At 40.6% G+C, this 27,216-nt stretch overlaps 1 protein-coding gene and 1 pseudogene across 6 annotated transcripts in view; one reads left to right on the forward strand and one right to left on the reverse strand.

Annotated features, from left to right (window-relative positions):
* Positions 1-27,216, reverse strand: part of STIM1 (stromal interaction molecule 1) — a 239,070-nt gene that overhangs the window by 84,028 nt on the left and 127,826 nt on the right. The gene's annotated exons all lie outside the window — the stretch shown is intronic.
* LOC108307503 lies at positions 4,373-8,871 on the forward strand (annotated as a pseudogene). Its single transcript, XR_001826547.2, has one exon. The product of XR_001826547.2 is annotated as a non-histone chromosomal protein HMG-14-like (transcript).

The raw sequence follows: 27,216 nt of genomic DNA on the forward strand, positions 1-27,216 counted from the left end.
ATACACTTCTATGTAACCCATGGACCAAAGAAGAAAAAAAAAAAAAAAAAAAAAAAAACCCAAAAAAAAAAAAAAAAAAAAAAAAAAAAAAAAAGAAGCCAGGTGTCGTGACACACACCTGTGGTCCCAGTTACTCAGGTGGCTGAGGTAGGAGGATCACTGCAGTCCAGGAGGGTGAGGCTACAGTGAGCCATGATCATGCTACTGCACTCCATCCTGGGTGAAAGAGTGGGACTCTTGTCTCCAAAACAAACCAAAAAAGAACAAATCTCAAACACTGACCTCAGGAACTAGCCCTTCAAAGTAACCCTAACATAATTGGATTAGTCTGGGAAGCAATTTATGCCTCAGGGCATTGTTGAAAAGAGGAGAGCAATCAGATGGCAATTAGTGAACCTAAAAAGCTGGGTGTGGCACCTGGGAAAGAGACAGTCAAAGTTCTGCCCAAACCATTATCATCCAAAGATGACTGTGGGCCTACCAAAGTCCTCTGTGGAGCAACATCAGAGGATTCACCCTGCTGTGGGAGGAGAGGGATCAACCACTTACAACAGTCTAGCCAGTCATTAAACAAATAAACAGGAAAATAATAATAGGCCCCAGAGGAATCAGACAAGTACCCAAAGTTGCTACAATATATTATCAAAAATGTTCCGCTTCAAAACAAACAAACAAACAAAACATACAAAAAAACTGGAAAGTGTGACCCATATACCAGAAAAAAAGCAGGCAACAGAAACTTTCAGTAGGAGGGACCAGATGTCAGATTTAACAGAAAAAGACTATATATTAGCCATTATAAATATGTCCAAAGACTGTAAAAAAAATCATGATTAAAGACGTAAAGGAATGCATGATGTCAATGTCACATCGAATAAAGAATGTCAATAAAGAGATAGAAATTGCTGTTTTAAAAAAAAGAACCAAATGGATGTTCTGGAGTTGAAAAGTGTAATAAATGAAATGGAAAATTAGGAGTGAGGCTAAATAGTAGATCTGAACTGGGAGAAGAAAGAATTAGCAAACTTCAAGAGAGACTGATAGAGATTATACAACCCTAAAACAGAGAAAACGGGTTGAAGAAAAATGAACAGAGCCTCAGAGAAATGTAGAACACCATTAATCACACTAACGTATGCATAATATGAATACCAAAAGGGGAAGATAAAAAAAAAAGCAGGAAGGCTCACATCTCTACTAAAAATACAAAAATTGGCTGGGTATGGTGGCATATGCCTGTGATCCCAGCTACTCGGGGAGGCTGAGACACAAGAATCGCTTGAACCCAGGAGGCAGAGGTTGGAGTGAGCTGAGATTGTGCCACTGCACTCCAGCTTTGGTGACAGAGTAAGACTGTATCTCAAAAAGAAGAAAAAAAAAAGAAAAAGGAAAAGCATTCAAAGAAGTAATGGCTGAAAAATCTCCCAAGTGTTTTGAAAAACATTAATCTACCCATCGAGAAAATCTAATAAACTCCAAATAGAATAAATGCAAAAAGATCCACAAATAGACACATTAAGTAAAATGCTAAATGTCAAAGGTAATGAGAAATTTTTGAAAGCAGCAAGAGAAAAATGACTCATCATACATATAAACCCCAGTAAGATTAACAGTTAACTTCTCACCAAAATAATAGATGCCAGAAGACAAACGGATAACACGGTCAAAGGGCTCATTGAAGAAGGGGGATGGCAACCAAGAACTCTACATCGGCAAAACTCTCATGAAAAAATGAAGGCAAAATAAAGACATTTCCAGATAAACACTGAGAAAATTCATTGCTAACTAAGACACCTTACAAAAAAAAATACTAAAGAAAGTGCTTAAGGCTAGTAAATGACCCCAGATAGTACTTTGAATCCATACAAAAAAGTACCAACACTGGGCCAGGTACTGTTCTAGGTACTGAAGATATAGCAGTGAACAAAACAGATTCCTTTCCCTTATGAACTTTATACTCTAGGCAATAAATAATAAAATAATAAGTGATTAAATAATAAAATCCAGATGATGATAAGTTCTTCAAAGTTAAAAAAAATTAATTTAAAAAGTGATTCATAATGAAGATCTGGGTGTCAGGAATAGAGTAGAGGTGCAGATTTCATTATTAAATAGGGTGGTCTGGAAAAGGTCTCTTTAATAAGATGAAGTATGACAAATGACAAAGTATATTTTTGGGGGTTTTGTTTTGTTTTGTTGTTTTTTTGAGACAGAGTCTCCCTCTGTCACCCAGGCTGGAGGGCAGTGACACAATCTCTGCTCACCGTAACCTCCACCTCCTGGATTCAAACATTTCTGCCTCATCAAGTAGCTGGGATTACAGGCATATGCTACCATGCCCAGGTAATGGTATTTTTAGTAGACAGGGTTTTACCAGGTTGGCCATGCTGGTCTCTAACTCCTGACCTCAAGTGATCTGCCCGCCTTGGCCTCCCAAAGTGCTGGGATTACAGGCATGAGCCATCACGCCAGCCACAAAGTATATTTAATATGGAAATATGAGGGCATAAAGTAAATATCTAAGGAAAGAATAGTCCAGGCAGGGGCAAGAGCTAGAACCAAGGCCCTAAAGCAGGAATACAAAAGAATATAAAGGAATAGCAAGAATGTGGCTATAGTGAGTAATCAACGGGAATACAAGTCAGAGAGAAATCAGAATAAGTGGGGACCAGCTCACAGAGGGCCTCCACTTTTGTGGAGACTCTGGCTTTCACACCAAACAAAAAATGGAGTTATCACAAGCTTTTGAGCAGAGGAGTGAAATGATCTGGTTTATGTTTTTTTTCAAAAAAGCTCTCTAGCTGCTACATTGAGAATAAATGTAGACATGGTTATCTGCTAGGAGACTATGGAGCCTTGGTGCCTGCAATGGAATGACAGTGAGAAATGATTCTATTTTGTATATACTTTGAAGGAAGAACCCACAGGATTTACCAATAAATGTAAAGTTGAGAACAATTATGAATTATTTAGAATATTTTTTGCCTAGACAATTCAAACAATGGACTTGCCTTCAACTGAGATGAGGAAGGCAGTGTATACAGCAGGTTTTGGATGACATAATATTTAGAATCCAGCTTGGTGCACATTAAGCTTCAGATGCCTTTAAAACTCTTAGAAGAAAACACAGGAGTAAGTCATCATGACCTTGCATTTGGCAATGATTTCTTAGATATGACCTCAAAATCATGAGCAGCAACAACAGCAAAAAAATAGATAAACTAGACTTCATCAAAATTAAAAACTTCTGTCCTTCAAAGGACACAAGAAAGTGAAAAAACAACCCACAGAATGGGAGAAAATATTTTCAAATCACGTATCTCATAACGGATTTGTATCTAGAATATATAAAGAACTTTAACAACTCAATACCAAAAAGACAACCCAATTTAAAAATAGGCAAAATTGTTTGTTTGTTTGTTTGTTTGTTTTTTAAGACAGAGTCTCACTCTGTCACCCAGTCTGAAGTGCAGTGGCCCAATCTCGGCTCACTGCAACCTCTGCCTCCCAGGTTCAAGCCATTCTCATGTCTCATACTCCTGAATAGCTGGGATCATAGGCACACACCACCATGACCAGCTAATTTTTGTATTGTTTTGTAGAGAGCAAGTTTCACCATGTTGGCCCGGCTGGTCTCAAACTCCTGGCTTCAAACAATCTACCTGTCACCCAAAGTTCTGGGATTACAGGCATCAGCCACCATATCAGGCCACAAAGTTATTATTAAAAAGTAAAAAAAAAAAAAGATGTTGGCAAGGCTGCAGAGAAAATGGAACACTTATACACAGTTGATGGGAATGTAAATTATTCCAGCCACTGTAGAAAGCAGTTTCAAGATTTCTCAGAGTACTAAAAATAGAGCTACCACTCAACCCAGCAATTCCATTACTGTATACATACCCAAAGGAAAATAAATCATTCTACTCAAAAGACATGTGCACTCTTAATGTTCATTGCAGCACTATTCACAATAGCAAAGACATGGAATCAACCTAGATGCCCATCAAGATTCTTTATCCAGTGGACTGGATAAATAACATGTGGTACAGGCCAGGCACAGTGGCTCACACCTGTAATCTCAGCACTTTGGGAGGCCAAGGGGGGAGGATACCTTGAGCTCAGGAGTTCAAGACCAACCTGGGAAACATGACAAAACCCCGTATCTACAAAACAATACAAAAAAATTAGCCAGGCACAGTGGTACATGCCTGTAATTCCACCTACTCAGGAAGCTGAAGTGGGAAGATCACTTGAGCCCAGGAGATTGAGGCTGCAGTGAGTTGGAATCACCCACTGCACTCCAGCCTAGGTGACAGAGAAGACCCTGTCTCAAAAAAAATGAAAGAAAGAAAAAAGAAAATAATGTGGTACATATTGACCATGGAAAGGAATGAAAATCCTTTGCAGCAACATGAATGCAACTGGAGGCCATTATCCTAAGTGAATTAATGTAGTCAGGAAACCAGATATGGTATGTTCTCACTTAAAATTGGGAGCTAAATCTCGGGTACACAGAGACAGAAAGATGTGAACAATACACACTGGGGTCTCCAAAAGGAGGGGGGACAGGGAGAAGGACTGAAAAAAAATTCCTAGTGGATGCTATGGTCACTATCTGCATAAGAAAATCAACAGAAACCAAAACCTCAGCATCACACAATATAACCTTGTAACAAAGCTGCACATGTACCCTGTGAATATAAAATTAAGAAGGAAATATTTTAAAATAATAATAAAAATAAAATAAATTATCAAAGGATCTAATATTTCTCTAAAGAAGATGTACAAATAACCATTAAGCACATGAAAAGACGTTCGATACCATTAGTCATCAGAGACATGTAAATCAAAATCATGATGAGATATTACATTATACCAACTAGGATGACTGTAATCAAAAAGTCAGAGAATAACAAGTGTTGATGAGCATGTGGAGAGATAAGCTCCCTCATACACTGCTGGCAGGAATGTAAAAATGGTTTAGCCACTTGAACCATTTTTATATGGAAAACACTCTGGCAGTTCCTAAAACAGGTAAACACAGTTACCATATGACCCAGCAATTCTATTCATATTTATATACCCAAAAGAAATGAAAATATACATCCAAACAAACCACAAAGCACATGTCCACACAAAAATTTATACATAAGTCTACAGCAGCAGTATTCATAATAGCCAAAAGGTGAAACAAACCAGATGTCTATAAATTGATGAATGGCTAAACAAAAATGGTATGTCCACGCAACAGAGTATTATTTGGCCATGAAAAGAAATAAAGTACATATATATGTATACAAACACATACAGGCAGTACTGATACAACATGAATGCACCTTGAAAATATGCTAAGTGAAAGTAGATTCACGGTTGCTTAGGCCGGGGGTAACGGGGAGAGAGAAGAACAATAGCTAATGTGTATGTGGTTTCTTTTTGAAGTGACAAAAATGTTTTTAAATTGACTGAGGTGATGGTTGTACCTATCTGTGAATATACTAAAACCTATTGAATTGTATACTATAAATGGGTGAATTGCACAGTAATGTGAATTATTTCTCAGTAAAGCTGTTTTTCTGTTTTTGTTTTTGTTTTTTTTAAATTGATAGATTAGCCTAGAGGCCAGAAAACTTTTTCTGTAAAAAGTCAGACAGTAAATATTTTAGGCTTGGTGATCCATATGGTCTCTGTCACAACTACTCAACTCTGCTATTCTTGTGTAAAAGCAGCAATAGACAATATGTAAATGAATGAGAGTGGCCATATGCCAATAAAACGTTATTTATGGACAGTGAAATTTCAATTTCATATAAATTTCACATCTTGAAATTCTTCTTTAGATTTCTCCCTAAACTATTTAAAAATGTAAAAATCAGGGTTCTCCCACTGCTCCTGCTGTGGGTCTCAGCAGCTCGGGCAGCGGGAGGAGCGGCAGTGACCAGGCAGCCCAGTTTTGCAAAGGCTCTCAGTGCGCCGCCAGGATGCCCAAAAGGAAGGTTAGCTCCGCCAAAAAGGCTGCCAAGGAAGAGCCCAAGAGGAGATAGGCACGGTTGTGTGCTAAACCTGCCCCTGCAAAAGTGGAGGCAAAGCCAAAACAGGCAGCAGCGAAGGCTAAATCTTCAGACAAAAAAGTGCAAACAAAAGGAAAAAGGGGAGCAAAGGGAAAACAGGCTGACATGCCTAACCAAGAAACTAAAGAACATCTACCTGCAGAAAACGGGGAAATGAAAAGTAAGGAGAATCCAGCCTCTGATGAAGCAGGAGAGAAAGAAGCCAAGTTTGAGTAATACCATATACCATGTCTTATCAGTGGTCCCTGTCCCTCTTCTTGTACAATCTAGAGGAATATTTCTATCAATTATTTTGTAAATGCAGGTTTTTTAGTAGCTCTAGGAACATTTTTAAGAAGGGAATCCCACCTCATCCCATTTTTTAAGTAAAAATTCTTTTTTTAAGAGGTGAAATCATTCAATGGTTGTTTATTTTTTGGTACAACCATAAAATAGTGTGAGATGCTGAATTATGGGAGGCTTTGACTGTCTCAGGTGTCAGCTTAACATTCCATAAATGGGGGGTTAGTTTTTATATTCTATAATACAAACCATATTAAATGACAATATGGAGTCAGTCCTGCATTTAATGTATTAAGCATTTTAAATTACTTCTATTCCCATGTTGTTTTTTAGCAGAATTGTTTCCTAAAGACAACCACTGCTTGACCATGGCTCTCTCTGTCAGAATTGTGTGCACTCTGTAACATCTTTGGTGTGGTAGTACTATTTTCTTAATAACTCTGTTATTGTGCTGTGAAAGATTTAAAATTTGAATATGTAGTGTATGTGCTGTTCCGTTGTGAATTGGTGGGGCATATGTAACAGCATATCAACATGTGAAGATACTGGTACTTGATAGTCTCTTAAGGAAAATTTGCTTCCAAATTTTAAGCTGGAAAGTCACTGAAATAACTTTAAAAAGGAATTACAATACATGGCTTTTTAGATTTTCAGTACATATGTTAAGAACTGTTTACAAATTGAAATGTCTGTATAGATCCTCAACCAACAAAATCTCAATTATGAAAGAAAAAAACATAAAAATTATTTTTAGTTTGCAGGCTATACGAAAAAACACTTTGTTGATCCCTGGACTAGATATAACAAATCCACCCTCTGCTCTGGCTTCAGGTGCTAGGAAAATCTCTCTCCTTAACAATTCCCATGAACAAAAGGCAACTTTGATTCCCCGCTCGGTTTTCCTTCATGCTACCATCCCTACGTGTGGTTTTCCAACACCCTGAGAGGATCACAAACCCAGCCAAACATTCAACAGCAGGAAAACCTCTAGAAATTCCATTTACAAAATAGAATACCTACTTCAACCTACTTGGCAAAAACAGAGCTTACCACATGTTCCTTACAAATGACACTCACCTCTGGGCAGCGATGGGGGGTATAGGAAGAGGCTTATGGACAAAGAATACAAGAGAATAAAACAAACTCATGCCTCTCCCAAGAAGTTTCTGGCATCTAATCAATTCTAAGAGGGAGGATTTAGGATTATGTGTCAATGAGCAATACAAAATATATACATATATATACACATACACACACACACACACACACACACGTGTGTGTGTGTGTGTATGTGGCATGTATATGTGTGTGTTAAGGACAAAATATTCTATTAGCCTATTAAACTACACAGAAGAGAAAGCAGAAGAGTAGTGTAGGTATTAGGAGTTCCAGAAGGCTTTGTTAAACAGCATTTGTTCTTTCATTTGCCTAGCCACCATTTACTGAGTAGTTACTATGTGACAGGTCTTGTGCTGAGAACCAAGGACACACAGATTAATCAGACATACTGAAAGCATCTAGGTGAGACAGATATACAGAAGAGAGTCTGTCCTTCAAGGCAAGAACCACTGTTCTATGTGGAGGAAGGTGCTATCACTCAATCCCAAAGACAGAGCCCAGCAACTTTCTCTCCAACTCCTCCATCCCCATACTGCCTAGGACCACACAAAGTTTTCCACTCTCAACTGATCACACAGCTTGCTTAACATCCAGAGAAGTCACAAAGCTTATGAAGTGTCATACAAAAAACAGATTTTCACAAATAATGTCTTGAATCACATTTCTGCCATTTACCACTATGTCACCTAGAGCCTGTAAAATGCAAACTACCTCACAGTTACAACATGGAAAAAAGGAGATTATTTAAGGCACAGTCCTTCACAGTGCCTACATGTGGAAAATGCTTCATTTGTGTTTGACTATTGTGAACCTAGGTCCCCTTAGGGGGCTTATACTATTTATACTGTTTACCTTAGGAGAAACCTAGTGGCTGAGGATAAACAAGAATAAATAGTATGATCCCCCTTGTCAAGGGACCCAGCAACTTCTAATCTTACCAGTGACTTCCCAGAGACTTCTAATCTTGCCTCTCTCTTCTCAAGATACCAAGAGGCTAGATGAAGGAGGATGTGGGAAGGATCCAAGACGGCCAAATAGGAACAGCTCCGGAGTGCAGTTCCCAGCAAGAACAACGCAGAGAGTAAGTGCCCACCGCATTTCCAAACAAATTTTCACTGCCCACAGACCAGGAGATTCCTGGGCTGAAAAGTGCCATGAGTTTTCAGCACGGTGGTTTCAGCCGGTGCTGTGCTGGCGCACAGAAACTCACACAAATCTGGGCGGCTGTTTCCACTGGCACCTGGAACGCCGGTGAGACAGAGCTGCCCATTCAATTGAAAGGGAGGGGGCAGAGACAGGGAGCCAGGCGATCTGGCTCCGTGCGTACCACCCCCACATAACAAGCAATTGAAAGGCTCTGGATTGAGAGTTTCCCAGCAAGCGCAGCTGGACCCAGGACGGTCCAGCTCAATGGGGGGAAGGGCAACCACCACTACCAAGGCAGTCAGCCACTACCGAGGCAGTTCACAAAGCAGCTAGGCAGAGCCTGCGCAGCTCAGCAACACCTCTGCTGGCAGACTGTGACTAGACTACTCCCTGCAGGGCAGGGCATCTGTAAAAAACGGCAGCATCACGACAGTAACTTATAAATAAAGCCGACCTTCCAAGGACAGAGCACCTGGGAAAAGAGGCAGTTATAAGTTCCACTGCAGCAGACTTAAAAGTACCTGCCCAGCATCTCCGCACATAATCGTCAGATTCACCAGGGTTGAAATGAAGGGAAAAAATGCTGAGGGCAGCCAGAGAGAATCTGACGGAGAGAATGAATCCAAGCTGGAAAACACTCTTCAGGATATTATCCAGAACTTCCCCAACTTAGGAAGCCTGGACACCATTCAAGTCCAGGAAATACAGAGACCACCGCAAAGATATTCCTCAAGAAGAACAACCCCAAGGCACATAATCATCAGATTCACCAGGGTTGAAATGAAGGGAAAAAAGGTGCTAAGGGCATCCAGAGAGAAAGGTCGAGTTACTCACAAAGGGAAGCCCATCAGACTCACAGCGGATCTCTCCGCAGAAATCCTACAAGCCAGAAGACAGTGGGGACCAACACTCAACATCCTTAAAGAAAAGAACTTTCAACCTAGAATTTCATATCCAGCAAAACTAAGCTTCAGAAGCGAAGGAGAAAGAAAATCCTTTATGGACAAGCAATTGCTCAGAGATTTCATCACCACCAGGCCTGCCTTACAAGAGCTCCTGAAAGAAGCACTAAACAAGGAAAGGAACAACCAGTACCAGCCACTCCAAAAACTTACCAAATGGTAAAGAACATCGACAAAATGAAAAAAATGAATCAACTAATGGGCAAAACATCCAGATGGCATCAAATGGCAGGATCAAATTCATACATAACAATATTAACCTTAAATGTAAATGGGCTAAATGCCCCAATCAAAAGACACAGACTGGCAAATTGTATAAAAAGTCAAGACCCATCGGCGTGCTGTATTCAGTAAACGCATCTCAGGTGCAAGGACACAAACAGGCTCAAAATAAAGAGATGGAGGAAGATTTATCAAGCAAATGGAGAGCAAAAAAAAGCAGGAGTTGCAATCTTAGTCTCTGATAAGATGGACTTTAAACCAATAAAGACCAAAAGAGACAAAGAACGGCATTACATAATGGTAAAAGGATCAATGCAACAAGAAGAGCTAATGATCCTAAATATGCACCCAATACAGGAGCACCCAAATACATAAAGCAAGTTCTTAATGACTTACAAAGAAACTTACACTCCCACACAATAATAGTGGGGGACTTTAACACTCCACTGTCAATATTAGACAGATCAATGAGACAGAAAATTAACAACGATATTGAGGACTTGAACTCAGATCTGGACCAAGTGGACCTAACAGACATCTACAGAAATCTCCACCCCAAATCCACAGAATATACATTCTTTTCAGCACCACATTGCACTTACTCTAAAATTGACCACACAATTGGAAGTAAATCACTCCTCAGCAAATGCAAAAGAACGGAAATCATAACAAACACTCTCTCAGACCACAGGGCAATCAAATTAGAACTCAGAATTAAGAAACTAACTCAGAACCACACAGCTTCATGGAAACTGAACAAGTGGCTCCTGAATGTCTACTGGATAAACAATGAAATGAAGGCAGAAATAAAGATGTTCTTCGAAATCAGCAAGAATAAAGATACAATGTACCAGAATCTCTGGGACACATTTAAAGTGGTGTCTAGAGGGAAATTTATAGCAATAAATGCCCACATGAGAAACGAGGAAAGATCTAAAATCAATATCCTATTGTCAAAATTGAAAGAGTTAGAGGAGCAACATCAAAAAAACTCAAAATCTAGCAGAATACAAGAAATAACTAAGATCAGAGCAGAACTGAAGGAGACAGACACAAAAAACCCTTCAAAAAAACCAATAAATCCAGGAGCTGGTTTTTTGAAAGGATCAACAAAATAGACAGACCACTAGCCAGATTAATAAAAAAGAAAAGAGAGAAGAATTAAATAGATGCAATAAAAAATGACAAGGGGATATCACCACTGATTCCACAGAAATGCAATCAGAGATTGCTACAAACAATTTTATGCACATAAACCAGTAAACCTGGAAGAAACAGATAAATTCCTGGACACCTGCACCCTCCCAAGCCTAAACCAGGAAGAAGTTGAAACCTTGAATAGACCAATAACAAGAGCTTAAGTTGAGGCAGCAATTAATACCCTACCAACCAAAAAAAGTCCAGGTCCAGATGGGTTCACAGCCATATTCTACCAGACATACAAAGAGGAGCTGGCACCGCTCCTTCTGAAACTATTGCAAACAATACAAAAACAGGGAATCCTTCCCAAATCATTTTATAAGACCAACATCATCCTGATACCAAAACCTGACAGAGACTCAACAAAAAAAGAAAACTTCATGCCAATATCCATGATGAACATAGATGCAAAAATCTTCAATAAAATACTGGCAAACCGAGTGCAACAGCACATCAAAAAGCTTATCCATCACGATCTAATGTAAGCCAGAGCAATCAGGCAAGAAAAAGAAATAACGGGTATTCACATAGGAAAGGAGGAAGTCAAATTGTCTCTATTTGCAGACGACATGATTGTATATCTAGAAGACCCCATCGTCTCAGCCCAAAATCTCCTGAAACTGATAAGCAACTTCAGCCAAGTCTCAGGATACAAAATCAATGTGCAGAAATCACAAGCATTCCTATACACCAATAACAGAGAGTTAAATCATGAGCAAGCTGCCATTCACAATTGCTACAAAGAGAATAAAATATCTAGGAATACAACTAACAAAGGATGTAAAGGACCTCTTAAGGAGAACTACAAACCACTGCTCAAGAAAATAAGAGAGGACACAAACAGATGTAGAAACATTCCATGCTCATGGTTAGGAAGAATCAATATTGTGCAAATGGCCATACTGCCCAAAGTAATTTATAGATTCAATGCTATCCCCATCAAGCTACCAATGACCTTCTTCACAGAACTGGAAGAAACCACCTTAAACTTTACATAGAACCAAAAGAGAGGCCACATAGCCAAGACAATCCTAAGCCAAAAGAACAAAGCCAGAGGCATCATGCTACCTGATTTCAAACTATACTATAAGGCTACAGTAATCAAAACAGCATGGTATTGGTACCAAAACAGAGATACAAATAAATGGAACAGAATGGAAGCCCTGGAGGCAACACCACACATCCACAACCATCTGATCTTTGACAAAAACAAGCAATGGTGAAAGGATTCCCTGTTTAATAAATGGTGTTGAGAAAACAGCTAGCAGTGTGCAGAAAGCAGAAACTGGACCCCTTCCTGACACTTTACACCAAAATTAACTCCAGATGGATTAAAGCCTTAAATACAAGACCTAACACCATAAAAACCCTAGAAGAAAACCTAGGCAAAACCATTCAGGACATAGGCATAGGCAAGGACTTCATGACTAAAACACCAAAAGCACTGACAACAAAAGCCAAAATAGACAAATGGGATCTAATTAAACTCCAGAGATTCTGTACAGCAAAAGAAACAATCATTAGAGTGAACCGGTAACCAACAGAATCGGAAAAAATTTTTGCAATCTACCCATCTAACAAAGGACTAACGTCCAGAATCTACAAAGAACTAAAACAGATTTACAAGAAAAAAAAACAAACAAACCCATACAAAAGTGGGCAAAGGATACAAACAGACACTTTTCAAAAGAAGACATGTATGAGGCCAACAAACATGAAAAAATGCTCACCATCACTGATTATTACAGAAATGGAAATCAAAACCACATTGAGATACCATCTCACGCCAGTTAGAATGGCGATCATTAAAAAATCTGGAGACAACAGATGCTGGAGAGGATGTGGAGAAATAGGCACACTTTTACACTGTTGGTGGGAGTATAAGGTAGTTAGTTCAACCATTGTGGAAGACAGTGTGGCAATTCTTCAAGGACCTAGAAATAGAAATTCCTTTTGACCCAGCAATCCCATTACTAGGTATATTCCTAAAGGATTATAAATCATTCTTTTATAAAGACACTGCACACATATATTCATAGTGGCACTGTTTACAATAGCAAAGACCTGGAACCAACACAAATGCCCATTGACGATAGACTGGACAGGGAAAATGTGGCACATATACACCATGGAATACTATGCAGCCATAAAAAATGACAAGTTTGTGTCCTTTGTAGGGACATGGATGAATCTGGAAACCATCATTCTCAGCAAACTGACACAAGAACAGAAAATCAAACACTGCATGTTCTCACTCATAGGCGGGTAATGAACAATGATAACATATGGACACAGGTAGGGAAGCATCATGCACTGGGGTCTGTTGGGGGCGCCAAGGGAGGGACAGCAGGGGAGTGGGGAGATAACATGGGGAGAAATGCCAGATTTAGGTGACGGGGGGATGGAGGCAGCAAACCACGTTGTCATGTGTGTACCTATGCAACAATCCTGCATGATCTGCACATGTACCCCAGAACCTAAAGTACAATAAAAAAAAAAAAGAAAGAGAGAGAGAGAGAGAGAGACAGAGAGAGGGAAGAAGGAAGGAAGGAAGGAAGGAAGGAAGGAAGGAAGGAAGGAAGGAAGGAAGGAAGGAAGGAAGGAAGGAAGGAAGGAAGGAAGGAAGGAAGGAAGGAAGGGAGGGAGGGAGGGAAAAGAAAGAGGGCATGCCTCTCATCCAGTCAGTGCCAAACTACTGAGGTGTTTGCCTATGTGGATATATACCTGAGAAGGCCTGATGGATGTTGGGACTGACAAAAAATTAGAAGAAACTTGATAACACAAAAACTATGGAAATTTGCACACAGCTCTACGGTTTACAAAGGATTCTTTGTAAACCAATCTCTTTTTCAAGCCCCACATCAGCCACTGAACATATATTTTACTGGTGTCCCTCTCTTATAGATGAAATAACTATTCTCAAGATACCTCCCTACTTGATGTCTAAACTTGCCGTATTTTTTGCCTCCTGCCTTTACTCATTAAGTTCCCCTTTCCTGGAATGCTCTTCTTCCTATCTTCATCTAGTAAACTCCTGTTCATCCTTAAAAACCAAGTTCCAACTTCACCTCCTCTGCAAAACCTGCTCCTGGCATACCTTCAGTCAGAATTAGGGCCAGCTCTGTTTACTTCCAGCTCATCATCTTTGGGATGAAATCCAAGCTCCTCAGTATGGCATACAAATCTGGCTAGAGCTTGCCTTTCTAATCTTATTCCCAACCTCTCCTTCCCTGCCCCAGTATTACATTTGCTTAAGTTAAAAGAACCACTGAACCACAGATTCCCAAGGACACCATATGTGTTACTCCACATGATACATCATTCTCAGCCCCGTCCCATGTAAACCACTATTCATCTCTCAAAATTCATATCAGGCAACACCTTTTCTGGGTAGTCTTTCCTGTCATCCTCAGATAGGTTAACTCTTTTCTGTACTTCCACAGCATACAGAGCTCATCTCTTCTTACAATTTCTATCAAGATTAAATATGTGTGTTTTTCTGCCTCAGTAATATGTAAGACCTTTGTAGGTAGAAAATTCATCTTATTAGTCTTTAAATGGATATGCAAAGCATATCCAGCATCTAGCATAAAACACACAGTAAATATGTTTGCAGAAGAAAGAAAGGAGGAAGGCAAGGAGCACATCAAAACAGTAAGAAAGATTTTAAAGGAGGTATTTATAAGTGAGGAGAAGAACACGAGAATGAATGAAAGGAAACTCACTGAACCTTAAGTGAAGTGAATGTGAGACATATGCAGAACAGACATGCACAGAGGGACTTGAAAAAATACATATATAGTCAAACAAACACAAACACCAGTTAGGTCTGAAGGGAAGCAGAGCCTTGGGAGCCAGCTGCCAATTCCTCCTTAGACAAGAAGAGTCGGAAGTTTTTAATACCTCAAGCATGGCTTTTCTTTCTCTGCTAGCTTGACCATTCCTGGTTACTAGATGATAATTGCATTCTGCCTACCACTTTGTGGGGCCTAGATTCTGCCTAGACTAACAGCATCTTTGGGCTGCTGATTACATTTCTGGCTCTGCTTTTACTTCCAGGTCTGGTGTATTATACTTCAGGCTAAACCCTTTGTCCCTAACCTTCTCCTTGATCCTCAACCTCATTTATGGTCTTTCTCTCAGCCCCTACTTCCTTGGCTCAGTATTCTCCTCTCCCTCCACTTCTTATCATACAGACACATCTAAATACAGAAAGACACATACCCACACAGCACAAAATGATGTATATACACACATANAAACACAAACACAAAGGCACATATAGACATGTACATATATATATAGACACATACACAAACAAGTCTTACAAATATATCTAATTCCTGTCATCAACAGGATTACCATCCAGAATAGACAAAGCAGACTCAACAACAAAGAGAGGGGGAAGGAAAACAACAGCCTGCTTAGTAAGAAAGAATTTCCCTATCTGTCAAAGCAAGCCACTGTCTGGGTTTTTCTGGAAACATGAGGGGTACCATCTGGGGGAGCTGCTGCCTCATCTTGTATCTGGCTAAGGCACTGGGACAGATTGCAAACTATGTCTACTCTTGCTGATGTGTAGCTCAGCTTGTCTGGGAACTGGTACCCTTGCCTGAGTGCTGGCTGACAATATGTTTTCTGCTACACCAGTACACATAAGATCACTGCATCCTGATTCCTCTGGAAACTCCCACAGACCCTGTACATACTACCATTATGGCCCTTAAAATGTGCTATCGTCACTGCTATTATATATTTGTCTCTCTCACTAGCCTAGGGCTTGTTAATGGCAAAGAGTATCCTTTTTTCATCTCTACTTTATAGATGAGGAAAGTGTAAGAGGAAATTGTGAGTCTCTGAATCACTTGACCATACACTTAGTACATTGTAAAGTTTGGATTTGAACCCAGGTTGGACTCCAAAGCTCATACTTAGACTTTTTAAAAGTCAAAGTCCAAATAGTTTATTCTAAAGTTATTATAAGAAACTCACAAAAGTTAGGACTGAATACATAAGCAGGGCTAAAAAACTTGTGGAAGGGCTAAAAAACAGTGGAAGTTGTGGCCTATAAACTCATTATGAGTCACTACTGGTTGGTGAATGCTACAGCCACCCTGTAAGTATTTACAAGGAAGAATGAGATCAGGACATTTCTTTAGCCTAAGGAGCAGGTTTCACCTGAAAAATGATGTCATTCATGGTGTCAACAGTCTCTGTTCTGTCCAAAGGGCCTGAGCAGACTTCAATCTGAGCTTTGCCTGAATTAAGAGCAGGGGGTCAGAATGTTCCATGAAGTAGGAGATAAGATGATGACTGCACCAGAATACAGGCAGAGAACTAGAAAGAAAAAAAGCAGAGAGGTGCCTCCAAACTGAAGTCAAAGAATAATTACCGTAGCAACACAATGTATATATCAGAAACCAATGCTGAAGTTAATTTGTATATAGTAAATTTTTTTAAGAAAAGAGAAAGAGGCTGGGTGCAGTGGTGCATGCCTTTAGTCCCAGCATTTTGGGAGGCCAAGGCAGGAGGATCACTTGAGGTCAGGAGTTCAAGATCAGCCTGACCAACATGGTGAAACCCTGTCTCTACTAAAAATACAAAAATTAGCTAGGCGTGGTTGCACATGCCTGTAATCCCAGCTACTCGGGAGGCTGAAGCAGGAGAATCACTTGAACCCAGGAGACAGAGTTTGTAGTGAGCTGAGATTGCACCACTGCGCTCCAGCCTGGGCAACAAGAGTGAAATTCCGTCTCAAAAAACAAAAAGCAAATAAAAAGAAAAGAGAAAGAGGAGGAGGAGGAGGAGAAAAAGCAGCAGCAGCAGTATCTCCAGGCTGTCAAAGCTATGTGCAGGGAAAGCAAAGCAAATTATGTTCAGGCTGGGTGCAGTGGCTCATGCCTGTAATCCCAGCACCTCGGGGGGCCAAGGCAAGCGGATCACAAGGTCAGGAGTTCGAGACCAGCCTGGCCACCATAGTGAAACCCTGTCTCTACTAAAAATACAAAAAATTAGCCAGGTGTGGTAGCAGGCACCTATAATCCCAGCTACTCAGGATTCTCCTGCTGAGGCAGGAGAATCGCTTGAACCCAGGAGGTGAAGGTTGCAGCAGCCCAGGTGACAGTGCAAGACTTGGACTCAAAAAAAAAAAAAGAAAAGAAAAGAAAATTATGTTCAGAATTGGGTCCAGGGACCAAAAGCAGTATTAACTATGAAAAAAAAAGGGACGGAAGAAAAAGAGGGAGAGATGGAGAAATTCTCCAAAAGAGAATGCTCCAGGACTCTTCAGTCTGATGTCCTCAAAAGGCATCTATACCTGCCCAGGAAATGAGGTAACCTTGCTGTCAGTTAGCTAACCAGGGATATGCTTCCAGTGACCATGGTACTCTTCAGACTGAAAGCACCACTGCATCTCTATCAAAGTTGGAGGTAAGGGAAATGGAGACAGAGGTCGGGCACAGTGCTCACGCTTATAATCCCAACACTTTGGGAGGCCAAGGCGGGCCAATTACTGGAGGCCAAGAGTTCGAGACCAGCCTGGCCAACACAGCGAAACCCCACCTCTACTAAAAACACAAAAACATTAGCCAGGTGTGGTGATGCATGCCTGTAGTCACAGCTACTCCGGAAGCTGAGGCATGAGATTCACTTGAACCCAGGAGGCGGAGGCGTCAGTGAGCAGAAATTACACCACTGCACTCCAGCCTGGGCAACAGAGCAAGGCTGTGTCTCAAAATTTTTTTTAAAAAAATGGAGATAAAAATCAACATGACTTTCAAAGTGCTTTCTGTAGGGCCCTAACGACTGTTATGGGTTGGGCTACAGAAAGGCAAATGAAAGGTGACCACCACTCCAATCAATGCACTGGCGCTTTTTAAAAAAAAATCCTTATTGAAATTTAATTCACATACCAATTGTAGTATAAAACCCAATAGTTTTTAGTATATTCACAGAAGTGTACAACTATCACCACAATCTAACTTTAGAACATTATCATCAGCCTGAGGCAGATCTGAGTTGCAATAACCTCAAAAATGGTTAACTATGAGTTCAGTCTCTTTCCTTATTGGTTATATGGAAAAAAATAATGTCTGTCTCAGAAGTTTCTTGTAAGGATTATATGAGAGAGTGTAGGCAAGAGTACACAGCACAAGCCTAGCACATCATAGCAATGGTAGAAGAAGTAGTAGATAAACTAGACCACAGGCTGGGTACTCGATACACATGATTCCATTTCATCTTTGCTATAATCTTTCAAGGTAGGTATTACAGACCTATTTGATGGTAAGGAAAAGTTCACAGAGTTTAAGAAATTTTCCAGGCTGGGTGCAGTGACTCATGTTTACAATCCCAGGACTTTGGGAGGCTGAGGTAGGCAGAGATTGCTTGAGCTCAGGAGACCAAACTGGGCAACATGGTGAAACCCCACCTCTACAAAAAATTAAAAAATTATCTCAGCATGATGGCATGCACCTGTAATCCCAGCTACTCAGGAGGCTGTAGTAAGAAGATATAGCTTGAGCCCAGGAGTTTGAGGATGCAGTAAGCTGTTATCACGCCACTGTACTCCAGCCTGGGTGACAGAGTAAAATTCTATTCCAAAAAAGAAAAGAAAATGAAGGAAAGAGAGAAATTTTTCAAAGTCAAACAACTAATAATTTTCAAAAGTATACCTAAAACCATCAGCTTTCTTGCTCTAAAAGTACATACTTTTGCTCTACTACATAGCCTTTCAGCATTCTCAGTGTTCTTTTTTTCTTCTTCACTTGTGCCCCTACAGTATGTTTCATTCTCAAGGTCTTTCCTATCATTTTAAGTACAGTAATCTTGCCTCCATCCAGATTCTGCATATGATTCATAACATAAGGCAGAAGAGTAGGGAAGAGGGTCAAAGAGGAGATCAGACATATAGATCACACACTAATACGTCTAGAGCCCAGACTCTAGCAACTCCAGAAAAACAACCCAACACTGACTTCAGCTTTTATCCTGACAGGGAACTTGTAAGTCCAAAGCACTCTGTCTCCAGTACCATTGACCAGCCCACTTTGTACTCCTCCTTCGCACTAGAGAAACAATTTAAAGGGCATAAAATAATACGATAGCATCTTTGTTTTCAAATTCACAATTTAAAAAACCTCAACTCAGCACCTTTATGAAAAACGCCCTGCACCAAACACAATGTTATGAGAAACAGTAATGAATAAAACCTAGTTCATGCCCTCTAGAGAAACCTACAATCTGGTAGGACAGATAAGAATGGACCCAGTTACAATACAGAACAGAGCAACATGCCAAACATAAGGTTCATGCCAAGTACTCTAGAACATGAGAGAGGATTACTTCCCACTGTAGGGGAACAAACAAGGTTTCTTGGATGAAGCAACACTTATTGTAGGCCAGTAGTTCTCAACGAGGGACAGCATGAAAACTGACAACTGACAATTGTTAACTGGCAATATTTTTGGTTGCCAAACTGGAAGGGAAAAAGAAAAGGTTTGCTACTGGCATCCAGTGTGTAGAGGCTAGGATTGCTACAAACATCCTACAATGTACAGGACAGCTCCCCACAACAAAGAACTATCTGGCCCAAAATATCAACAATGCTGAGGTTGAGAAACCCTGATCTATGCCTTGGTGGACAAATAAAATTTATTTTCCCTTTTGTTTCTATTTGTTGTTGTTGTCATTGTTTTATTCCAGTAATTCCACTGAAATGTGTGGGTTTTTTTTTAAGAGATGGGGTTCTGTTATGTTGTCCAGGCTGGTCTAGAACTCCTGGCCTCAAGTGATCCTCCTATCTCAACCTCCCAAGTAGCTGAGATTATAGGCCTGAACCACCAAGCCTGGCTTGAGTGAAATTTTTACAGGCAAAGTAGGAGGGAGAGAAATGCCAGGATAAGGATTTAACTGGAACAGGGGCACAGTCATAAGATATGAAGAGCATGTTTGGGGTGGTTGTAGCATACAGCAAGAAAATGCAGTATAACATGAACTAGTAGGATGAACTAAAGCCAAATGGTGGGAGTGTTGAAGGGCAGATCAGTGTTTAGACTAATTAAGTAAACAAAGGTAAGCCACTCATTTATAGTTTTATCATGTCTAAAATGGCATTAATAACACCTAGTTCACAGAGTAGTTAAGAAATAAACAAAACTTCATATGTAATAAGCTTGGCTTGGCACATGGTAGAAGTAATCTAATAAGTTGTACTTTAATAATGCCAGTATGGCCAGGCGCCATGGCTCACGCCTATAATCCCGGTACTTTGGAAGGCTGAGGTGGGCAGAACACAAGGCCAAGAGATCGAGACCATCCTGGCCAACATTGTGAAAACCTGTCTCTACTAAAAATACAAAAATTAGCTGGCATGGTGGCATGTGCCTGTAGTCCCAGCTACTCAGGAGGCTGAAGCAGGAGAATCACTTGAACCCGGGAGACAGAGATTGCAGTGAGCCAAGATTGTGCCATTGCACTCCCGCCTGGTGACAGAGCGAGACTCCATCTCAAAAAATAATGATACTAATAATATCATTATTAGTGCAGAAAGACAAATTTATAGACAAACAATACAATCAAAATCATTAGGGCACAAAGGAAGGTAATTTCTGATTAAGTGCTAAATTGAGCAACAGAGATTATGTGCTATGGGAGTTAGTACTGAGATGAGGAAAATCAGTGGGGATGGGAAAGTCAGGGAAGGTTCATAAAAAATATAGCTGGCACATTTCAGAGGACAACTAAGATTGATATAGACAGGGCTAGAGGTGGGAGGAGAGGTACAAGAGGTTAATTCCAGGTAAGGAGAGCTACCTGAGCAAAGAAGGGGGACTGGAAATAAACACAAAATGTTTATAAGACAAAGAAGATTGGAGCCAGAGCAAAGTGGTAGGAGGTATGTCTAGAGAATTAACAAAGGTAGCCAGGGTGCAGTGGCTCTCACCTGTAATCCCCAGCAACTCAGGAGGCTAAGGTAGAGGGATTGCTTGAGACCGGGGGTTCAAGACCAGACTTGGCAACATGGCAAGACCCTGTCTCTACAGAAATAGTTACCCTAATGTGATGGTGCGCATCTGTAGTCATAGCTACTTAGGAGGCTGAGGTAGGAGGATCATTTGAGACCAGTTGTTCAAGGCTACAGTGAGCCATGATTATGACACTGCACTCCTGCCTGGATGACAGAGCAAGACCCCAACTCTTTAAAAACATATTTAAATAAGAAACAAAGAAAGGCTAAAGTCAGATTTTAAGAGATGGAGTGCAAGGTACAGAAAGTTAAAGGAAAAAGGAAAAGGAAATCATGCAGGGGACACAGAACCCAAATGTAGGTTAGGAAGATCACTGGCAGCATGTACAACAAGGCTTTCCAGGAGAGACTAGAGGCAGAACACTTAAGCGTTGTCTATAGCTATCTGAATATACGGATATGAGGCCCAAAGCCTGAAAGGGAATACAATTATTATTCATTATGATAATAACTTTTGTGAATAACCCAGCTACTTATCTTCATCCAATTTGGCCCATATTAGCCACAGCACAGGGCTTCCTACTCTCTCCCTATATACTACTACCTATCAAGTCCAAGTTCCTTCTGGCACTTTAGATATTGCAAGTGAACCTGCTGACTGCTCCCCTCAGGGTTTAGCTCCCTTAGCTCTGATTCCATCTGGTGCCAGCTTCCTGAACTTTCACAGTCTCCAAAGACATAGCATGCCTCTGGGTGGGACAATGGAAAACAAGTCTATTTCTACCCCACTAAACTCTAAACAGGTCTCATGACAGTTCCACTCTGTCACTCAGGCTGGAGTACAGTGGCACGATCTCAGCTCACTGCAACCTCTGCCTCCCTGGGGTACAAGCGATTCTCATGCCTCAGTCTCCCAAGCAGCTGAGATTACAGGCATCCACCACCACGCCCAGCTAATTTTTGTATTTTTAGTAGAGACAGGGTTTCACCATGTTGGCCAGGCTCATCTTGAACTCCTGACCTCAAGTGATCTGCCCACCTCAGCCTCTCAAAGTGCTGGGATTACAGGCATGAGCCACCACGCCTGGCCCAAAAAGCCAGACCTTTTTAAAAGTACACAGGCATATGCAGGAGGCTGGGTAAGCTGCCAGAAAAGTTGTAGTCCCTATAATTGTGTGATCCTGTTCTATTATGCCCTCCCCCTTAATATCAACCACTTAGGCAAAAATAGAACTACCTCGACCTCCTGCAGTGTGCTGGTCTTAGTCAAGTCAGCCACACTGCTGGGAGTGGCTCCCATGGCTGAACCCTGTGGTGCCACAGGATGGTGATTGAGCTGATCTGGAATTTCACTATTCAGGCCAGCCCTCACTATTTTACCCTCATGTTGAGGGAGAAAAAAACATGGCTTTAGCACCTATCATGAACCAGGCATTGTGCTAGAGGCTTTGCATACATTAATTTATCACAATATCCCTACAACATCCCTCCTCAAATAGCTTTAAAAAAAAAAATCAAGGCTCAGAAAATTGAGATTATTTGCCTAAAGTTGTGTAGCCAGTAAGTGGTGAAGCCAAGTTTTGAATACAGGCTTGCTTGCATCAAAATATATGTTCTTTCTAATGATACTAATAACTATAAAAACTTTCATTGAGCCTCTTCTATGTGTTAGGCATTGTATTAAGTGCTTTATAGGCAATTATTCATTTAATATTTGCAGCAACTTCATTAAAGGCTTACTACTATTTCTCCAATTTCTAATGAAGAAACTGAGGTGGAAAGGGATTATGTAACTTCCCCAAGTTTCCAAAGCTTGTAAAAGGCAGAATGGAGTCTGTATGATTCTAGAGCATAAGCTCATAACCCTGTGTTATACTTCTACACCAGAAGTATAACACAAACAGAAGTCCTAAGCAGATCTTGCAGCTTCCTGGATTCATACTGCTACCAACTCAACCTTATTCCCTAAAATGTGTGATCACACCCTCACTAAGACTCCCATAGCAGAATGCTACAGCAATATTGGTCAGTCATTCAACACAGTGATTAAGCACATATTCTATATATAACAGGCTCTGTTGGGCATTGGGGAAAACAGAGAAAACCAGATAAGAGCAATTCTTTCCCTACAAGGGCTCAAAATACATCATACAAACATTAAAATACAATTGTCAGGGCCAGGCGCGGTGGCTAATGCCTGTAATCCCAGCACTTTGGGAGGCCAAGGCGAGCAGATCACCTGAGGTCAGGAGCTCAAGATCAGCCTGACTAACAAGGCGAAACCCCATCTCAACTAAAAATATAAAAATTATCTGGGTGTGGTAGCACACTCCTGTAGTTCCAGCTACTCGGGAGGCTGACGCAGGAGAATCACTTGAACCCAGAAGGCAGAGGAAGAGGTTGCAGTGAGCCAAGATCGCTGGACTCCAGACTGGGCGACAGAGTAAGACTCCAACTCAAAAAAAAAAAAAAAAAAAAATACAACTGTCAGGCCAGGTGTGGTTGGCTCACACACATAATCCCAGAACTTTGGAGGACTGAGGCAGGAGAATTTCTTGAGCCCAGAAGTTCAAGACCAGCCTAGGCAACACAGTGAGACCCTGACTAATAAAAAATACAACTGTCAGATGCTAGTCAATTTCCTGGAAACACAGAGGAAGAGAAAAGGGAAAGTAGCTAGCATTCACTGAGCTTGAATTATGTGTCAGGTACTATGCTGGGAACTTTTTAAAAAAATTAACATATAATAAAATTTAACTTTTTAGTACATAGTTCTATGAGTTTTAACACGTATTTATTAATAGATTCATGTACTGCCCTTGCAATCTGGATACAGAACATTACTCCCAAAAAATTTTTCCATGCTTTCCCTTTGTAGTCAAACCCTCACCACACCACTAACCCCTGATAACCACTGATCTAGTCTCCAGCCCTATAGTTTTGCCTTTCTCAGAATGTCATATAAAAAGAATCACATAGTATGTAATTTTTTGAGACTGGTTTCTTTCCCTCAAATAATGCCTCTGAGATTCAAATATGTTGTGAATATTAGTAGTTCATGTCTTTGTTTTGCTTTTTGTTTTGTTTGCTTTTCCCCACAGGTGTTGATCCAAAAAATTCATGTCTTTTTATTGCTGAGTAGGTTTCCACAGTTTGTTTATCCATTCACACATTGAAGGACATTTGGGTTATGTCCAGTTTTTGGTGAGTATGAATAAAGATCATATAAACATTCACATACAGGTTCTTCTGTGAATATAAAGTTTCATTTATGTATAGGGTAAATAGAATTGCTGGGACATATATTTAACTTTGTAAGAAACTATCAAACTTTTTCAGACTGGCTGTATTATCTTACATTCCCATGTCCCAGTGGCTCTTCCTCCTTGTCCAGAACTTGATATTGTCCATTTTTTATTTTTAGCCATTCTAACAGGTATGTGGTAATACCTCATTATGGTTTTAATTCGCACTTCCCTAATAGTTAAATAATATTGAGCATCTTTTCATAGTTTATTTGTCATCCATATATCTACTTTGAAGTCTGTTTAAATCTTTTCCCATTTTTTATTAAGTGGCTTATTTTCTTCTTCTTCTTCTTTTTTTTTTTTTTTTTTTTTTTTTTTTTTTTTTTTTTTTTTCCATATGGAGTCTTGCTTTGTCACCCAATCAGGAATGCAGTGGCTCAATCTCGGCTCACTGCAACCTCCACCTCCTGGCTTCAAGTGATTCTCCTGCCTCAGCCTTCTCAGTAGCTGGGATTACAGGTGTGTATCACCACACCAGCTAATTTTTTTTTGTATTTTCAGTAGAGACAGGGTTTTGCCATTTTGACCAGGCTGGTCTCAAACTCCTGACCTCAAGTGATCTGCCCCCCTCGGCCTCCCAAAGTGCTGGTATTACAGGTGTGAGCCACCGCACCTGGCCTGGCTTATTTTCTATTGTCAAGTTTTGAGAGTTCTTTATTTGTGTTGGGAATTTTTAATAGCAATTTTCTCACTTAATCCTGACAACAACACTGCAATTGTAGGAATCATTAACTACCACTTTACTCTGAGAAAACCAAAGGGAAAAATCACTAGACTACTATAATCTGATCACAGTTCTGCCTAATTTCAAAGTTTTCTTATCACTTAATCACCTGTGACATATACATCACTAGAATGCAAGCTCCATAAAAGCAGGGATCTTATCTATTTTGTACACTGTGGATCCCTAGCCTTCGAATAGTACCTGGCTTTAATAGGTTTAAATAAGAATTTATTTAATAACTGAATAAATGCCCTGATTTGCCATGTAGGCTCCAGAAAAGAAAACAGCACTTCTCTCAAAATATCTGGTCCAGTCAAGGGGACAATGGTTTTAGGTAGGCCCTTGTCTGCCCACCTCATACTGTTAAGGACAACCTAACAGTACCATCCCATTGCAACAAATCTTTTGCCCATGGAGCAAACCCCATCAGAGGCTTGAATAGAACACAGGTCATGAATTCTTTTCTTTCTTTTTTTCTTTTCTTTTCTTTCTCTTTCTCTCTCTCTCCCTCTTTCTTTCTTTTTTCTGAGACAGAGTCTTCCTCTGTCGCCAGGTGCCAGGCTGGAGTACAGTGGCACAATCTCGGCTCACTGCAACTTCCACCTCCTGGGTTCAAACAATTCTCCTGCCTCAGACTCCCGAGTAGCTGGGACTACAGGCACATGCCACCACACCCAGCTAATTTTTGTATTTTTAGTAGAGACAGGGTTTTACCATGTTGGCCAGGATGGACTCGATCTCTTGATCTCGTGATCCGCCTGCCTCGGCCTCCCAAAATGTTGGGATTACAGGTGCGAGCCAGGTCATGAATTCTTATACTGCCAGCCTGGTAGAACTCCCTGCCAGCTCTGCAAGAAGAACACCATCACCAATAGAGCCATCTTGCACATCTGAAGGGCCTACAATACATAACCTCAGCTATCCAGAGAGAAGCAAGCAAAGATGGCACTTAAATATCCGAACTAGCTGCCCTTACATAAATGATAATATATTTTTCTTTTTTTTTTCCTTTTCTTAAGATACTCTTAAAACATCTCTTTTAGGGTCTGTCAATATCTGACTTTTTTTGTTGTTGTTGTTAGAAATAGAGTCTCCCTACGTTATCCAGGCCGGTCTTGAATTCCTGGGCTCAAGCAATCCTCCTGCCCCTACCTCCCAAAGTATTCAGATTACAGGTGTGAGCCACCACAACCAGCCTGATTATATATTTTTCTATACAATTCCTACTGAGTCTCAGTTTGCCCTAAGTCTAATTTCACAGCAGAGTAGATTCAGCAATAAGAAATGAGAATGGCTTTTTCTGCCCATTAAAGTCTCTCTTCATCATTAAAGTCTCTCTTCACACTGCTGTCATGTCTAAGTCAGAGTCTCTTTTTTTTTTTTTTTTTTTTGAGACGGAGTTTCGCTCTTGTTACCCAGGCTGGAGTGCAATGGCGCGATCTCGGCTCACTGCAGCCTCCACCTCCTGGGTTCAAGCAGTTCTCCTGCCTCAGCCTCCCGAGTAGCTAGGACTACAGGCGTGTGCCACCATGCCCAGCTAATTTTTGTATTTTTAGTAGAGACGGGGTTTCGCCTTGTTGACCAGGATGGTCTCGATCTCTTGACTTCCTGATCCACCCACTTCGGCCCCCCAAAGTGCTGGGACTATAGGCTTGAGCCACAACGCCTGGCCAGTCAGAGTCTTTTAAAGAGGCCCCACAGCTGCAGAAGTTCTTCATCAGAGAGCTGAGCTTTGAAATAACCAATGAGAGTCCAATGAGCCATTCTGAGCAACAGGGAGTGCTCACAGACTGTGGTAATGAGAGATCCAAACACCAAGAGCTCCAGGGGCTTTGGGTTTGTCACATACGCCACTGTGAAGGAGGTGGATGCAGTCATGAATGCAAAGCTACATAAGGTAAACGGAAGAGTTATATCAAGAAAAGACTCTCAAACACCAGGTGCCCATTTAACTACGAAAAGGATATTTGTTGGGGGTTTTTAAAAAGACAAATTTTAAATTAAAAAAAAAATTTTTTTTTAATTAGCCGGGTATGGTGGCATGTGCCTGTAGTCTCAGCTACTCAAGAGGCTGAGATAGGAAGATCACTTGAGCCTGGGAAGGTCAAGACTACAGTGAGCCATGCTTGCACCACTGAACTCCAGTGTGGACGACAAAGTGAGACTTTGTCTCAAAATAAATATTTTTTTTTTTTGAGACGGAGTTTCGCTCTTGTTA

Source organism: Cebus imitator, unplaced genomic scaffold, assembly GCF_001604975.1.
Source record: "Cebus imitator isolate Cc_AM_T3 unplaced genomic scaffold, Cebus_imitator-1.0 Scaffold79, whole genome shotgun sequence".
Taxonomy (NCBI): Eukaryota; Metazoa; Chordata; class Mammalia; order Primates; family Cebidae; genus Cebus; species Cebus imitator.